Source organism: Podarcis pityusensis, assembly GCF_964106645.2.
Source record: "Podarcis pityusensis genome assembly, chromosome: W".
NCBI lineage: Eukaryota > Metazoa > Chordata > Lepidosauria > Squamata > Lacertidae > Podarcis > Podarcis pityusensis.
In genome coordinates, this window is record NC_138045.1 from 35,289,211 (window position 1) to 35,302,821 (window position 13,611).

Consider the following 13,611-nt stretch of genomic DNA (forward strand, 5'->3'; position numbering starts at 1 on the left):
CTTGACACTTTGAAACCTTTGAGTCCTTTCCAAAAGGACTTCACCCACTATTTAGGGGGGAAGTACGTCAGAACTGACCTTCTGCAGTACTGATTCCACATTCTTGGACTCCTAATCTTACACGTAAGTTAGAGCTGGAACCATCTCAGGCCCTATGGCTCTTGAAATGACCATGACCTATTGAGCAAAACCACAGAATCCACCTCTCTGGTGACTAAACCCCACTTGCGTTTACAAAATAAATTAACAACAGAGGAAAATCATGGAAGAAATAAAATGGCTTTTGAAATTAACAAAGGCGATTCCTTTTATCCACATGTATTACGGGACATGTTCAAAGCGCCCCTCAGGAGAAATTCTGTAAGCAAAGGTAGCAGGCACACAAGGACACATTGCTAAAAGAAACAAAGGGATTTGGAGGGACCATGCGTGAACAGGTAGTACCAGAATGTACAGAATTGTACCTAGAAAAAGGTTACAACTGGATTACCTTTTTGTAAACAAAAACAACAACAACCCCCAAAATAAAACTCGGAAGCAGCAGGATGCCTTAGGAACTCTTCAAAAAACAAAACACAAAACTGCATATCCCTACCTAGTCACCAAATGTGAGGGGAAACGTAAACCAGCATCTTACACTGCTTTAAATGATAGCCAGATTCTGCAATTTTTTACCACACCAGAAGTAAAAGCACGGGGCATTCATAAGTTTTTGAAAAATCATGCACTTCATTTGTAGGCAAGGGAAAGCTTTCTGCAATGTACAGAATCTTACTAAGACACACAATCTGTTGAAATGACCAAGCAGCGGACGAGATTCGGGGACAGTGGTGTGCCGCCTGGGGAAATGTTCCTTTCCATTCACCTTAAGCAAAGATGTGGTGACCTTGTGCATCCATAAATAACTTTCAGAAATGTATTCCATTACTTCCCAAAGCTTCTCAATGGGCTACCAAATGGCATTTCTTTCTATTTTGGATGAAACTGGGGAAGCAGCTTTAGACGAAGGGGTTGCTGACATTCGCTGGCCTGGAAAACACCTGATGCCAATATGATGGCAAATTGTGGGTGGTGCATTGATGGAGAAACTAAGGCAACAAATGGGGACATGACGCCACCGGTGTTCTAAAGATACATTTCATGTAAAGATTATGATGGGCTTCTTCAAATGCCCATAGCCTCTTACAAGCAGAGGTTTTAGATCAATTTTCTGTAAACCTCTGTCATAAATAGTTGTCACTGGAAATACGACCAAAACAATGCAATGCCGGACTCATCCCTCCCGTTAGCGTGCCTGGAAAGCACGGGTCCCAGTAGTTTCCGCCTTACTCTGCTCCTTTCTCTGTGAAAGCCTGCTCTTTAGCTTTCACATCGGAGCAAACCTCAACCCACCCCCTCCCAAAGAAACCTTTTTTATGAGCCCCCCTACTCTGCGTGTGCTTTCTTTGGCTCCTGTCTCAATGTGCAGAAATTGAGCACGTGAATTTTCCAGCATCGGGAGTTTCCCCCAAGACAGTGTCGAGATCAGGCGTGTTTGTGTGGCTCCACGCTTGCAGTTATTGGGGCTTTGGCTAAGAGGAGTGCATGCACTTCCAGCAAGACATAGCTAGCTAGCTAGCTAGACAGTTTACCTCCCTTTGCTACAGTTTAAATTTCTGCATGCCATCTGCTGTTGTGGAACAAGTCATCCCCATGATCCCTCTAGCCCAGTGTTCTCTAGGGCGGCCCACAGAAACTCTCAAGGGTTTCAGACAAAACATTTGTTCACTTCAGCATATAGCAGTCCAAAGAAATGTATGCTCTAGAAGGTCACAGGCTCCCCCGTCTTTGGGGTAGAGGTTTGACGTCTGAGACTAGATCTGCAGGACTCATAAACATTTCACTCCGTAGAGATGAGTAGTCGGCACCGTCCGAGTATAGGAGGAGGGGGGTGGGGGTGGAATACAGGGCTGAGAAATAGAAGAATGCGTTCAATCTCCTACACGAAGCCAGAGCCAATTATGAAGATTGAGCAGTTGCTTATAGATCAAATGCATGGATCATGCAGCTGCAAAGAGGTCTACCCAGCCGCTCCCACAGGCAACATGGAATTCTTCTGTGCAATTTACTGTGGTGGTGTTGTTGTTGTTGTTAAAGATGTAAGACAAGCCTATATTGCACTTCATTAAAAATGCCAGGTCACTTCACAACAATATACTGATGGACTCAGTAGAATCAGCAATCAATACTGGGGCACGGGCCTTGGCTGGCACCCTGAAATGCACGGCCCCTGCGCCAGTCCTGAGGAGGCTCAAGGCCAGGGGTCAGCAACCTTTTTCAGCCGTGGGCTGGTCCAGCGTCCCTCACAGCATGTGGGGGGCCGGACTATATTTTGGAGAGAGAAAATGAACGAATTCCTATGCCCCACCAAGAACCCAGAGATGCATTTTAAATGAAAGGACACATTCTACTCATGGAAAAACACATTGATTCCCGGACTGTCCGTGGGTCGGATTGAGAAGACGATTGGGCCGCATCCGGCCCCCGGGCCTTCGGTTGCCTACCCCTGCTCAAGGCAATCACTTCCTGCACTTCACGTTAACGCAGAAGACGGCCCAGTTGTGCTCAGATGCTCAAAATTCCCTTTTCACCTTTGAATCTTTGGAGGGTCTGTTTCAGTTGGCATCGGGACAGCTCACCTAGCAGTGCAGCTGCCTTTATTGCAGAGGCAGGAAGTTTCCTTCCTTTCATATTCAGGATTTCTGTACTCACATAGAAATAATAAAATGGTTTCTGCTGTTTGTTAAAAGTCATGAATGAACTCTCACAACTCGTTGATAAGGTAGCTTGCTTGTGTTTCGAGAAATCGTATACGAGGAGCATTCATAGGAAGTTGCACTTGACAGAGTCAATCTAGCCTAGCACTGCCTACACTGACTGGCAGCAGCGCTGCAGGGTTTTCAAACAGGGGACAGTCCCAGCCCTGACTGGTGGAGATCCTGGACTGAACCTGGGATCTCCTGCATGCAAAGCAAGGCCTCCCTCAACTTGGGAGGCGTGAGTTCTCTACTGTATTTCAACAAATGCTTTCACTTTATCATTTCATTTTCATCTGTATATTTTGTGCACATATTTTCCTGTATATTTTAGACAGAGAGGAGTAGCAATACGGTTAGAGGCAAGGTTCAGAGTTAGTGTTGTGTGAGCATTTTAAAGCAGTTGACTTTAAACAGGAGGGGATTTCACCTGAAGAGATGGCCAGCATCGTGAATGTGTAAGTAGGATTTCGTCTGCTTCTTTTTTGTAATCTTCTGGGGCGAGGGCTTGGGGTCCCCCACACGGCCAGCATCCCCATGGAATTTAACCCCTTCCTGAACAGCTTAACTTCTCTTCCCACCCGCCTTCCCATTCTCCCTCAAATCTCATTGCAGCTCAGCTGGTTAGAGGGAGCTGCAGATAGCACCAAGGTTGCAGGTCCGATTCCCATAAGGTACAGCTGCATATTCCTGCATTGCAGGGGGGTTGGACTAGATGATCCCCAGGGTACCTTCCATGATCATTCTTTTGGGATGCTTTTCATTACATTCATAGCCCACTTTTCATCCAAGCAGTTCAAGGTGGCATTTATGGCTTGCCTTTCCCCCTGTTTTTCCCCTCACAACAAACCTGTTAGGCAGGCTAGGATGAGAGTGACTGGACCCAACATCAAACAGTGCACTTCATGATTGAGTGGGGATTTGCACTCGGATCTCCCAGGTCCTCCTAGTCCAGAATTCTAGCCACTATACACCCCCTCTCTCTCTACCCAGTGGGTAGAGAGTTCGGCAGTGGAATTTGCTGCCAAGGAGTGTGGTGGAGTCTCCTTCTTTGGAGGTCTTTAAGCAGAGGCTTGACAACCATATGTCAGGAGTGCTCTGATGGTGTTTCCTGCTTAGCAGGGGGTTGGACTCGATGGCCCTTGTGGTCTTTTCCAACTCTATGATTCTATGATTCTACCCCTTCTCCGTTTCTCAACTCTTCAGCCATCAACTGCAACAGACAGGCATTCTGTCAGTCTTCCTGTCAGTCACTCTGGCTCTAAGAGAGTTTTCATTGCATTCTTTGGCTCATCTATGCCTTGATGCTTTGACGACCTTCCTAGCAGCCCCCTTCCCTCTCCAGGCAGGGCTGCTGTCCTAAAAGCATTATGCTGAGGGCTCTTTTAAATGCTGGAAATGCTTCCCTTATCTTTGCTTTGCTGGGGGTGGGGGTGGGGGGAGTGTTGGAATCCCCCCCCCCCACATACATGAGATGCACCACTGTGTTCCTGTGGAGAGCCGTTTGGGGTCTGTGGGTGCATAAAAAAACAAAAAGAGCCCTATTGCGTGGCAAGTTCCCGCCCCCCCCCAAAGTGGAAATAAAGACACATGACACAATGATTTCAGGTTAATGGGCTAAATATGGCCACAACTTTGTTGGTTACAGGTGATCAGTGGTATTGGCTTAGGCATTGGTCCTAACTGACTATCCGGCTTCAGCCCGTCCGCTTGAAGTCCGGGAAGGGTTAACCACCAGTAGGGGGAGTCCTGCTGATGCACATCAACTCGCAACCCCCCCCCCCCCCAGGCGAAAAATCAGGTCGGCAAAAGAGGGAAATCCCGGCCGCGCCAGCGATAAATAGGGCTGCTCACGCCCCCTGAGCCAGCCGATTCCCTCAGTCGCACTTTCCAGACTAAGGAGAGCCCACTCAGTAGCTGCAGCAGCCTTGCTTGGTGCAGACCTCCTGGGTCATGTGGCTGTGAAATCCTGCCACAGCACAAAGATGGCCAAACTGCAGGCTTGGAAGGAGTCGTTGCCACCAAAGACAGGATCCATAAAGCCTCCTTGTAAATAGGGTGGAATGGGGGCCAGGTCAATTTGGTGAATCAGTAAATGTGGCAGAAATTCATCTCTCTTCTCCTTCATTCTCTTCCAGATGACATAAGACTTGATGTCAGTTTCGATTATGGGGCTAAGACACAAGTTTCAAGGCTCAGCGATGATGGAGTGGCAAGTTTTGCTTGCTGTTTCATTGTGTCTTGTTGCTAATTGTGATCATTGCTGTTGTTTTAGAATTCTTTCCTATGCAATATTCCTTTTTTATTGCTTTTAAATTGTTGCTTTTTAAATTGTCCTTGTAAAGGAAAGTGTTCTGCTAATGTTGATTGTATTCTGAATTGCTTCAAGAAGCCTCATAGCAATGAATACTATTAAGAGTAATAATTATTTTACCTGCCTTAATTATAATAAAGCATTGACATGCATATTTTAAATTAGCGGTTAAGGTCTTAAACTACACATTTTAATAGTTTCACATCTGTATTCTTTACTGTGTTCTAGCTTATAGATTTTGATTTTAACCTACATATATATGAGAGCTAGTGTGGTGTAGTGGTTAAGAGCGGTAGTTACGTAATCTGGGGAACTGGGTTCGCGTCTCCGCTCCTCCACATGCAGCTGCTGGGTGACCTTGGGCCAGTCACACTTCTCTGAAGTCTCTCAGCCCCACTCACCTCACAGAGTGTTTGTTGGGGGGGGGGAGGGAAAGGAGAATGTTAGCTGCTTTGAGACTCCTTAGGGTAGTGATAAAGCGGGATATCAAATCCAAACTCTTCTTCTTCTTCTACATGTTCTCTATCTCTGTATAAGTCCATATTCTGGCTTGTGGCTGTAATAAATTGATTCGTTCATTCAATAAAGCTTCGGTGGTTTTGAAATTCAGTAAACTGTCTCTGCCTCCATTTTTTGGTACTGAGGGAAACGCTCTATAAAATAATCAGAAAACATCAGGGTTGTAGTCAACATCAGTCCTTTCCACAGCAGACCTATTTAAATTGATGGGCACAAATTACGTGGCTGTGTTGATTTTGACGCATCTCTTCTGAGTAAAACTCAGTTGACTACTGTAGGGATAATCGCGGAGTGGGCAGTGGGGTCCGGAGGGAGCACACTCCCCACCAGCAGGCAGCCACAGTCTGCCTGCACGCGTGACCCTGGGGTGCATAGCATACTCCCCCTCACAGACAAAGTCATGGCTGTCTGGAACATCGTTTCCTCTGTCTGACCTTTTGCGGTCTCAGCAGTTTACGGTGTCCTGTCTGTAACCTTTGTCCCCGAGACCTTTTGTCTCCTTTGTCATACACTGTGCAAGGGGAAAATGACGCGGTGGAAACAGGTGCCAAAATAACTTTGTACCACCCCACGATCTCGGGACCAAAGGTGTGTAAAGGTCACAGCCCAAAATGTATCTGCCTAGCTTGCATATTTGTCTCAATAAAAGGAGGCTCCACAGGACTGGTCAGCAGCTCGCTTCAGCCCACCTGTGCGCAGCTCACATGATGATCAACTCCTGTCTTGTGCCTTCACTTCAGACTACTCCTCACAGGATATCATGGAATTGTAGAGTTGGAAGGGACCACAAGAGTCATCTAGTCCACCCCCCTGCAATGCAGGAATATTTTGCCCAACGTGGGGCTCGAACCCACAACCCTGAGATGAAGAGTCTCACACTCTACTGACTGAGCTATGGGCAGATATCTTGTTTGATAAATGTGTCCCTTTGAAACATTTTGGTTTTATCCTCTCTGCAGGAGTTGCTATGCCTGATCATTCCATCTAGTTCTGTCAAAAGAGAGGTGGGGGTTGTTTTCTGATTTCTTAATTGTGAATATTTGGGGGGGAGGGGAGGCATAGGTGGAAAGGAGATACTCAGATGGACCAGAGTGAAATGGGGCCGAGTGAAATTGGGGCTTCGGGATGGCTTGGGGAAGTCTCAAAGTGTCACATCCAAACCAAAACTCTTGGTTGTTGGATGCCCCTGCCTTCTGTCATCATTTGAGCTTTCCTCTGCTTCCCTTTCAAGCTGCTGTCTGGAAGGAGGCCAAAGCCCACTTAAACATAGGAATGATTATAAGAAAGCATTCATTCAACAGCCAGAGTTGAATGAAGACGATGTGCTAGGAGGAGAATGAGCTAATTAAACCATTCTGCAACACACACACACACTGCATTCCGAACCCCAGTGCTGTTATGAGGACAATGGTCACAACCACACATTTCAAGAAGCATTGCACTAAGAGTCACAGATTCACCCAACACATCCTGGGAACCTCTGTTTGCTACAGATCTAACATCTCTCAGCACCCTTGGCAAACTACAGTTCCCAGGATTCTTGAGGGAAAGCCTGGACTCTTTCAAGTGGTGTAAGAGCTTTAAATGTGTGGTGTGGAATTCCTCCAAAATAATCGGGGAACTGTGCAACCCTCTCTCTCTCAGGCTACGGTCCTGCCCCAGGCTCAGGAGGAGGAGGAGGAAGAGGGCTCTTTATTAGATTAGGTTTGTATCCAGCCTTTCTATTTTCATGCTCAAGGCAGCTAAACCGTCAGAACTACATAAATCAATTATAATAATTAATACAATAAGAATAGCAATAAGAATTATTTACCAAATCTAAATAATCTGATAGAAAATTGAGGGAGGGGTGATCTCTCCATCGGCTGCAGTCTTTGGACACAACATTTCAATGAACATTATTGTTATTGTTATTATTATTATTATTATTATTATTATTATTATTATTAATTTCATTTCTATACCACTTTATATTTTCAAGAAAAAATTCAAAGCAGTTTACAGCATATTAAAACATAAATAAAACAATCTGAAGAATGTCAAATATAGAGTATACAGTTAAAGCAACATAGTTAACCAAAAACTGAAATATTAAAGATTTCAAAATAAAACATTACAAAGGAAGTCAACTACAGAATACATATTTAACACAAAATTAACAAAAACAAAACAAAAAACTTAAGCATTCCCCCCCCCCAAAAAAACCAACATTGCTAAGTAAAGTCAAATATAAAATGCACATTTTAAACAGCAGAATTCCCAAGAGAATAAAATATTATCATAAGCATGACACGGCTGTTTAGCAGGCACAAAAAGATGGGGCAAAAGAATCCAATAGTTTGGGTTTCTTGTCAGGCCGAGCGATGTCCCTCTGGTCTCACCAGGAGCCTCTTTAGTAGAGCTGGTGTCTGGGCCCTGCCCCCCAGGCCAGGTGAAAAGGGCCTTGCAGGAAGCGGCCTTCACAACTCACAACCGGCCAAGGCCATCATGATGACACACAGTTCAATAGGGCAAGGTTTCTGGCAGGTGGGCATCTAAAGCCTACCAGACTGTCCACGCACACCTTGTTGGTCCACTTGCAACCTCTCTAGGTGGAGCAAAGTACTTCATGGTATTGATTGATGCTTTTTCCAGGTACATTCATGTGTTCATGCTCAAGCAGAAATCAGAAGCGTTTCCGAGGTTCAAGGAATTCTGTGCTTGGTGGCAAAATGTCCATGGAAAGCAACTGCAAAACCATTGGTTGGCTTTGTGGGAATGTTCAGGGATGCAGGAGAAGATATATTGTGAGATTATATCCTAGTCCAACTTGTGCTAACAAGTTCCCAAAATATCAGCAGAGTTTATAACATTCCCCCTTTTAAGTTCGCAACGGTAACGTCTGCACAGGTTCGCTTGAACCTCTATAATAATTACTCTGGTAATTTCCCCCTTTTGATCCCTCTTAAAATACAAAACACGACACAGTCTTTATAAAAGTATAAAAGAGTTTACTCACGTTCTGTTCACAATATGATCCCAGAAGGCAGACAGGCTTAAAAAGGTAAAATACATTTAGAATCTATCTTATAGGAAGATAGTCCTATCCTCCTCTCTTGGCTGAGAGCCAAGAGGGCATCCTGCTTCTTCAAAAGATGAAGATGAGAGAGGCAAGAGGCAAGAGGCAAGAGAGAGAGATGGCTGCCTGCCCTGTGCTTTTATCATTTACCTGCACAGGTGAGGCCACACACACCTCTGGCGACATGCGGAGGAAGTCCGTCCCCAGGAAGTTTACCTGCTTGCTGGACAGACATCCCTCCCCATGTTCTAACATGTACACTCTAGGAATGTTGTCATTGACTGCTCCTGTGTTTACATCCCACAGGCTTTCATTGATTTCTGTGGACACAGTAAAACAAAGCTGCCATCTGGTTTCTCTCGGGATGTTCGGATTGTTGAACACAGATTTGCTCTCCTCCGTAACCATGTCTCTCAGCATACCACTTTATTTCCCCCCAGATAGGTGGCTACTATTCACTTGTAGGAAGATGTGCTTATTTAGATTACAACATTGCAGTGGGAGCAAAAGCCACCTTTCTTCTCTCAAGAGGGTTAGTCGAGTTTCTGTTGCTATGGAAAAATCCAGGTGGGAGGCTGCTCAGAGCCCGTGGGTCCCTGCGGAACAAAGAAGGAGTCCAGCCACCAACCGGAGCAAAGAGCGGAGACCAAAGTTTATCGCGCAGCAGGTTCAGAGAGGAATTGAACCCCGAGAATGGGGTGACAAGGACTTTTAAAAGTTCCTATCTTATCCCAGCAGACAGTTCGCTAAACATCACCACTCCATCAGAAAAGGGGAGGGTTATACATGATTAACATAGGAGGAATGTGTTGGGGTAACATGCAAATACAGGATATGTCTTGGGAAATCCGCTCCACTTCCCAGTGGGGAGGAGTTGCGGTGGACCACGTGGCCACTCACTCCCCACCAGGGGCGGGGGACTCTGTCCCCCGTTGCCTATGGGATCCCGGCCACGTCAGAGCCCGGCCAGCCAACCCCCAGAGAACTTCCTCTTTGGCTCGCTTCCTCAATCACCCGCCCTCCCTCCCTATTTTGCAGGTTAGGCAATGGCCTTGCTATGGACTACGGTTGGTCGCCTTGGTTGTCCGAGGGGCCTGGTAGGAATTTTTCCACTTGGCAAATTGGCACTGGCCACTTGGTTTTCGCCTACCTCGTAGCAATCATCACAACTTTGTTAGGGTTGCGGTTAGGCATTGTTTGACCTTGTGTGGGGGAGGGGAGGTGTGGCCATCACCTGCCCCTCCATGCTTAAGGGTATTCCGTTAAAGGAATCCGGGGGTGTTGATCTAGTCTGAAGCCCGGCTGGGGGGCTAAAGCCTTGACACGACCCCGACGGGAGCACCAGGGGGAGCTTGAGTTGGTTCGCATCGACAGGGCTTCCCCTACCGGTGGCTTACCCTTACTGGGACTTCCTGCACAATGGGCAGGAGTCAGATATAGTCAGGTCCAATCAATGCCTAAGCCAATACCGCTCACATTCGCCGAAGAATTGACGCTTTTGAATTCTGCTGCTGGAGGAGACTCTTGAGAGTCCCATGGACTGCAAGAAGATCATAGAATCATAGAATCATAGAGTTGGAAGAGACCACAAGGGCCATCGAGTCCAACCCCCTGCTCAAACCTATCCATTCGGAAGGAAATCAGCCCTGAGTGCTCACTGGAAGGACAGATCCTGAAGCTGAGGCTCCAAGACTTTGGCCACCTCAGGAGAAGAGAAGACTCCCTGGAAAAGACCCTGATGTTGGGAAAGATGGGGGGCACTAGGAGAAAGGGACGGCAGAGGACGAGATGGTGGGACAGTGTTCTCGAAGCTACCAGCATGAGTTTGAGCAAAGTGCGGGAGGCAGTGGAAGACAGGAGGGCCTGGTGTGCTCTGGTCCAGGGGGTCACGAAGAGTCGGACACGACTAAACCACTAAACAACATCTAGTTTTGATTGGATTAACAGGGTAACGAGGTTTCGATTGACTCAGTCCGTTGTTCTCGCAGCGGGAGCTGTCATCACCTTGTCAACGCTCAGTGGAGCGTGCAAAACAGCTGGAGCTGAGCTGCCTCTGCAGAGCCATGGCATTGCTGCGATTGGCTGAAGGGCTACATTCAACGCCATCTGATTGGCTAGAGCGCATCCTCATGCAAATACATTGTTCATTCATCAAATACATCGATCGTGTATAGCATCGGGATACGGGGTCAGAAATGGCGCTTTCTTCTCGGGGTTTTGGACTTTTGTGCGGTGCTTGGTGCAACGTTGTGACGGGGCGAGGGGAGTCCTAGTGTGGCAGGGTTCCCTTGAGGTCATCGCCTCGGGCTCTACGTCTCTTACTCGGGAGTAAGACTTCGTTCATATGCCCCCCTCCATTCCGTAACACTCTTCATATGGACTTCATGGAGTGTGCACTCTTGCAGGGTCTGCTTCCAGAAACTACTATTGCAGATGTATATATTTTGGCAGAAATGGTTTACAAATATGCACGATGGCAAGCAGGCAGGCAGGAACAGTTACAAATCAACCTTGGTCCTGCCTAGCCTGGAAGCTGTTTCCAACTAGTGAAATGGAAACCTTTACAACCATCTACAAACCCCGAAGTTTGTATTTTCTTGAGCTTTCTCTAGAGAAGGGGCTGTTTTGTATATTGGAGCAGAATAGTGTATTAGCTCTCATGTTTTGTGTAAAGCAAGCCCTTGTTAAGTACCGTCAGCTGAATTGGGCTTGTGCCCAGATCTTAGCACACTAACCGATAAAACAGGTGAGGGTAACCTCTGGCCCTCCAGACGTTGCTGAACTACAATTCTCATCATCCTGCCCATTGGCAATGCTGGCTGGGGCTGAGGAATTTCAAGGAAGCTTTCGACTTGCCCCGACCTACACCTACCTACCCACTGAACGAAGGAGCAAGAAAGCAAAAGGCAAGTTCAGCATTCCAGAGTTTTCCAAATGCCATGGCATCTCAATGGGGCTCCCTTGCCAATTGATGGTAAAGCAAGCCATTGGACAGGCCATCATGCATGAGGACGGTTTTTCGAATGGATTTGAATCACACTTTGCCTTTTTTCTAATTCAAGATAGTGCCTCACGGAAGCAGGGAGCTTTGCAGAGTCCTTTGGAGACTGTGGAAAAGATTGCGCAAGAGAGAGGCTTGGCACCAGAAGAAATTCAGAACTTGCTGAACATCGCACTCAGTGCCAAGCTTGGTAAAGAAAACATGTTTTGGCTTCTCTTTCCCCTTGGCAGCAAAGTATGTCAACGGAGCTGCATTGCCCTGCCTTCTCCCTTAACAAGAACCGGGGCTGCTTCGAGCTTGTGAGAAATTATCAAGAGTGAAGATGTTCAGAATGTTAAGCAGTGTCTTTCAATGTCTTGCAGGCACAGTGATAAGCACTAGGCTACTGAAGACTCTGGTTCCCATTTCCGTAATAACAGAGGATTCTCTTCTTTCAGCTGTGTCTTGGCTCTGTGCTCGCAAGTGTTCTAGTGACTTTCAGGTAACTTGGAAAGCATGGTAATGATGTCTTGGTTCTGAAGAATGATATTTCCCCCAGTCTGACTTAGTTATCCTGGTGATGATTCAGCTAGATGTTGTACACGCTGACCATATTCCAGAAGGGGTTTGTTGTCTTGGCCTTGCTTTGGCTTACTGAGATCTGTCTTCTCCCTATAGGTGCTCATTCTAAAATGGATAATTGTAACGTTCTTCCGCTTCTTACAATATGAGAAATTGGTAAGCTAAAAAGGAATGTGTTATTTTGAAGGAACTCGCTTTTATTCTGACATTAACCCAAATCAAACAATAAAGAGTACTTTCCGACCACACAACAGGACACCATGTGAAAAGTGGGGCCTTAAATACATTTGAATCAAATACATTTGGAACAAGTGATTGTTACATTTAAGGAACATTCTCTAGGCGATGAGATTGGGGGGAAATACAAAAACCCATTCAGATACATTTGGATACATTTAGAAAAGTACAGCATTTTGAGGAAAAATACATTCAGATCCATTCTTAAAGTCAGTGAGAAAGATACAGCAAAAAGGATACGATTCGATACAGCGAAAAACGATACATACATCACAGAAGGGGCGGCCTACAACAGACTCCTGTCTGGCAGGAAACCTCTTGATGGGTTTACCTGGCTGTTCATGGGTTTACCTGCATATTCTTTTGTGATGAGAACTACTTTCGGTATTTATGTATGTGTTTATATCTTAGACCTTCTAATTCTCCTAACACCAGAAATTGACCAGATGGTGCAGGATGCCCCACCCCCAAGTATCTGTTGGAAGCAGATTTAGGAGTGGGGGGTGGAAGCACCTACTGGTGGGGACCACACTTCTTCTGGGGATGCTTCCTCCTCCTCCTCCTCTTCCCACTTCTCCCTGGGGCCTCAAGATGAGAAGTCAGGCTGGAAGTCTCCTCGGAGAAGACAAAGGAGCAAGCATGGCTGCCTTTCCTCTTCTCCAGACCAGTTAGTTGGACTAGAAACCTTTCCCATCCCAGTTCTGCAGTGGTTTTCAAGCAGTGTGCTGTGGCAGCTGGGGTGCCTTGAATGATGGTCAGGGGTGCCGCGGGAGACACTGGCCTCTGTCCCTCTTTCCTTCCCTCCCTCCTCGGATGCCATCTCTGCCTCCCCAAGGCTTGCCCAGCTGTTCTCCCCCAGAGAATGGTGCCTCTGGGGCTGGCCAGGGGGTGTGGGCTGCCAGGAGCTGAGAGGAAGCAAGCCAACTGGCGAGGGGCCCTTGCTGTTGGGAATGGACAGGCAAGTCCCAGGCCCCTTTAATATATCAATAACAAATCAACACAATGGCGCTATAATGATACAATCTGAATCATTAGGGGTGCATTGCAGCAGTCATTGCAAATCTCCATGAGTCGCCTTTCAGCCAGAAGCTCTGCAGCACAGGTGGTTCTGATGATTCCCCTGTAA

The 13,611-nt window shown here is 46.6% G+C and overlaps 1 pseudogene across 1 annotated transcript in view; it reads left to right on the plus strand.

Annotated features, from left to right (window-relative positions):
- Positions 1–1,575, plus strand: part of LOC308467691 (inositol polyphosphate 5-phosphatase OCRL-like) — a 38,294-nt pseudogene extending 36,719 nt beyond the window's left edge. The window contains exon 16 of the transcript in view: positions 1,469–1,575. The product of the transcript in view is annotated as an inositol polyphosphate 5-phosphatase OCRL-like (transcript). The remainder of the gene's footprint in view (positions 1–1,468) is intronic.
- The last annotated feature ends 12,036 nt before the right edge of the window (positions 1,576–13,611 follow it).